The 4,785-nt window shown below is 39.2% G+C and overlaps 1 pseudogene; it reads right to left on the reverse strand.

The window, feature by feature from the left end:
* Positions 1-1,982: 1,982 nt before the first annotated feature.
* LOC144231314 (small ribosomal subunit protein uS2 pseudogene) overlaps positions 1,983-4,785 on the reverse strand; it is a 5,501-nt pseudogene continuing 2,698 nt past the window's right edge.

Genomic DNA, 4,785 nt, shown 5'->3' on the forward strand with positions numbered 1-4,785 from the left:
GTTATATATTTTATTATAAAATAAGTTTATAATAAAATATTGAGTATCTTGTGTAACTTATTGGATATCGTACTAAAAGTGAAAAGCAGAGGGGTTGTAGTTTGGTTGTTTACCTTCATGATCGGGTGGCTGACTGGGAGCTTCAGCTTGCTGCTCCTGCCCAGCATCAGGAAAGTGTGTCATACTGCCTATTCTTAGCCTGGAAAAAGATCAAAATTCAGAAGATTCAGAATCTGAAGTATGGTTCATACTGAACATATATTGCTTTTGCCTTTTATTGTAAGTTTGGAAAGTTGTAAGTCAAAGACAGTCTGTGTGTTTAATTTATTCTTTTTATTGGGTGACTGGTAGTTCGTGTATTGCTGTATGTCACTTAAGCAATCACCTCCTACTGGATATTTATATTGTTTCCAGTCTTTTGCTTGTTTACACAATCCTGGAAGTGCCTGGCTGGCTCAGTTGGAAAAGCATGTGACGCTTGATCTCAGCGTTATGAGTTTAAGCCCCATGTTGGGTGTAGAGATTACTTAAATGAATAAATACAGACTTAAAAAAATTAAGCAATGTGTCAGTTAACATCCTTCTTCATACATCTTTGCATATTTATGTTTCTTCATAATAGATTTATAGAAACCACACTTCAAGTTCAACTTTTTTTATGAGACCATTGAGTATTGGAAGAGATTACCAATTATGTGTCAGGGAGTAAGGCAAAGAGGAAAAGTATCACTTTCCTGGTGAGAAATTGTCATTTGTGAAAGACAAGCTGATGACGTCTCTGAACTGGCTTTTTGCCTAGAGGGATTGGCAGAAAGGGAAGAGCCCCATTGCTTGGGATCACTATTCCCTTTAGTTGCTTGAACGTTGCTGTCTCTCTCTGTGATCACCTGTGATATAGCCAGTACTTTCAGAAACATTTTGTTGCTTCCCCATAACCAAGCCTTAACTCAACCAATGTGACCCATGTCTCTGTTGAAAGATTATTTCTTCTTAAATATGAATCCAGAGACTGAGGCAATTATAGAAGGAAGAGAGCCATCACAAGTCATATGATAGGGTGGCATCTTGTCTCTGGAATTTCTCTACAACAACTCTGTAATGTCACCATCTTTGAGTGGCTCTTGTTGGTCTTCAGAATAAAACTTTCATTCCTAGCCTAGTAATTAAAATCCTCCATAGTTAACACATAGATGACCTTTTCAACCATATTTCCTAGTTCCCCTAAACATGCCTGTACTCTAGTCATTCCTCAGCTTATACTCTTTCTTGTCTTATGCCATTTTCTCTACCTGTTAAAGCAATTTATGTCATTTAAATACCATCACTTCCACAATACCTTCCTTCTTAAACTTCTGTGACACTTTAACTGTATTTTTTGTGACAGAAATAATTTTTTATTCTATATTTTGAAATTTTCTTTGTATCTATCTTACATCTTCTACTACAATGTAAACACTTTGAGAACAGATTGATATGACTGTGACTGTTTTTTGTACTTTAATACGCAGGACATTCCTAATACTGAGTAAATATTACTATGGAGATGGATAGGCAGATGAATCCGGTTTTTAGTTGAATATTCCTGTGCCAGAAAGGACAAAAGAGGAAATCCATTCCACTCTGGGGAGAGCTTAAATTATTAAGCCTTCTAAATATCATTATCAGAAAACAGTGCTATATCCCACCTACCTCAATATTCAAGTACAATACCTAGAGTCACCCACTTCTACTTACCTTGCACTCATTTTCTTACCGGAAGAACTGATCCTGTTGGATCAGTGACTAATGGGAAATATATGGGAAGTCCAGCTTTCCAAAGATAATGAAAACATTTTTCCCACCTCATACTCAGGTGAGTGTCCCAATAGGTTAACTCCACAAGTGAATTCTCTGGTTTTGTAATTTTGTGCTAAAAAACATCCCAATATACCATTAACCTTAAGTTATCTAGTTTTTTTTTTTTTACAACTTTTAGAAACTGCTTATTTTCCATCAACTTTATTTCTGTTTTGTCTGAGTGTTTGGAAGAATAGCTTAAGAGACCACTCAGTGTCTGCTCCCATCCATTCAGTGGCCTGAGCAATGGGGGCTGCAATTAGTCTTCAGTGGCAGGCTGAGCACTCCAGTCTTCAGTATGGAACTGCTGAGTAGGCACAGAGAGAACCATGACTTCGGGTCAGTCTGCAACTTCACGTTGAATAGAAGTGAACTTGGGAACTGGAGCAGTCCATTCACCCTGAAATTCCTCTTTGTCACCATCTTTTCAGCAGTTTTCTTTTCAATTTCCTTCAATTTCTTCAGAATCTTTGTAGAAGTTGAGATCAGGCATGACTTCCTATGGGTGTTCATGGAAAATGGTGCAACACATGTGTAAAACTTCCTGGGCCAGTATCCACCACTTCAGACCCACCGAGTGAGCTTCCCTCATTATTTCAAGAGATAACAATGTCCACATAGCACAGGGGAGAGTCTGTGTTACACAGGTAAATGGAGGCAGGTTAACATAAGAGGCCTCTGTGAGAGGCTGGTGGTCATCCCTAGGATCAGTAACCTCCAGAAGTCTCAGCTCCTAGAAGGCTGCCTGGATCTGGATAGTGAAAGTTCCAGGCATGAAGCAGCCGGCTTTAATGGCAGCAACACACTCAGCACAGCTCATTGACCCCTATTCCTAGATGATATGACACTGACATCAGCGGGCTTTCAATGTCAACCATGGTATGAACTGCCAGCAGAAACTTCCCCCAGGTTCTCTAGAGATTTATGATATACATGTCATCACTTTTCTTTTGTAGATGCACTCTTCCAGTGGGAAGCCAAAGTTGGTATCACCTAAGTGGCTTCCTCCTGCAAATAATCTAAGGACATCCTCCTCCTTCACTTATAGGACATCAAGGGCTCCAGACACTGTGAAAGTTTCCCTTGAAGTTACAATGGGAACCCAGAACAAAGCCATATGGACTTCTCTCTAGATAGTGTGGAAAGGCTTAAATTATCTAATTCTAAAAGCAGTGTGAAAACCCAATAGTGCCTATATAACAACATTATTTATTTATTTACTTATTTATTTATTTTGAGAAAGAGAGAAAGCACACGTGCGAATAAGGGAGCGACAGAGAGAGAGGGAGAGAACTCACTGTCAGTGTGGAGCTGGATGTGGGGCTTGAATTCATGGCCCATGAGATCATGACCTGATCTGAAACCAAGAGTCAAGTGCTTAACCAACTGAGCCATTCAGGTGCCCCTACCTAACATCATTCTCTTATAATGTTTAATTTGCCTATGTAAAGCTGATTTTTAAATATATGTAGCACGTGCTTCCTGACCATCACTGATGTATTCTGTGTGCTATTAGACTCTATCCACAAGTTGACTTGGTCAGGGACACTATGTGAGGCTGTGCAGAGTATATACTGCCCAGTTTGGGGGTGAGTCACAGTATGACCTTGGGAATGCTGCCTTCCAGAACAGTGCAGTGTGTCCTCTGGATGACCACAATGATTTGATGTTCAGGTACACACATTTCTAATTTGGAAACTCTAGACCCCTCTTGTATTAGTTTACTGGGCTGTTGTAACGAAGTACCACATACTGGTACTTAAACAAAAAAAGTATATTGTTTCAGTTCTGGAGACTGGGGTCTATGATCAAGGTACCTTCAGAGTTGAGTCCTTCTGAAGGCTGTGAAGTAAAGATCCCTGTTCCAGGCCTCTCTCCTTGGCTTGTCAATGACCATTTTCTCCCTGGCTCTCTTCACATCACCTTCTCCCTATGCATGTCTGCCTCTCTGTCCAAATTTCCTCTTTTAATAAGGTGTCCAGTTAGATTGGATTAGGACCAACCAAATGCTCTCATTTTAACTCAATTACCTCTGTAAAGACTCTGTTTCCAAATAAGGTCACATTCTGAGGCACCAGGAGTTAGGACTTCTTTTTGGTTGAAACATAATTCAACCCATAACAATTCCTAATAGATGAAAAGAAAATCCAGATCTTCATGGGAAAGAGACTGGGTACAGAATTCCAGCTCTCCTTGTAATTGGTATGTGCACAACAGAGAAGAATATGTGGGAATGTATCATAAGCCACCTTCAACAGCAGCTTGAACTGAATTGGAATTAAAGGCAGGGTTACAGGCAGACAAAGATAATGTGGTGTTAATTAGGACACTGAGGCAGAATTGGTGTTTCTGTTCTGGGACAGGCATTACTCCTGACAGATTCTCCTGACAATGAGCCTATGACACCGAGGCTAATATTTGGCATAATCCACTGCAAAAGTGTGCATGTGTGGAGTTATAGAAGGGGTGGTCATTTAAAAAATTGGAAGAAACAGACAGCTCAGAAGGGTAAGGGAAATTACACATCCATGGACTCTTTTGCAAAGATCCTATGAGAATCAGAGGCAGCCCAGTCCCAGAGGTTGTTGCCATGAGTACAAGACAGTCTCACACAGCCCTGCTTAGTGTCCCAGGCATCCTACCTCTGTTAGCCTCCAAATAGGTTACCTATAGGTTACCTAAAAGCCTTGCTTTGAGGATACCCATGCTGGCTTGTGTGCAGATATGGCTGAGTCCCTTATCATTGGACCCCAAAATGCACAGAAATAGAAATATTATATATAAACATATATTTTTAAAACACATAAGTACAATTATATAAATATGTATAAAACACACAAATATATATTCATTCATACATAATATATATAATTTTTGTTACATAGAAATATATTTATTATACATATATTTAATATATAATGTATATTTAAAATGTGTAAGTATACATAA

The sequence above is a fragment of the Crocuta crocuta genome, unplaced genomic scaffold, assembly GCF_008692635.1.
Source record: "Crocuta crocuta isolate KB4526 unplaced genomic scaffold, BGI_CrCroc_1.0 scaffold184, whole genome shotgun sequence".
In the NCBI taxonomy this organism is placed as follows: Eukaryota; Metazoa; Chordata; class Mammalia; order Carnivora; family Hyaenidae; genus Crocuta; species Crocuta crocuta.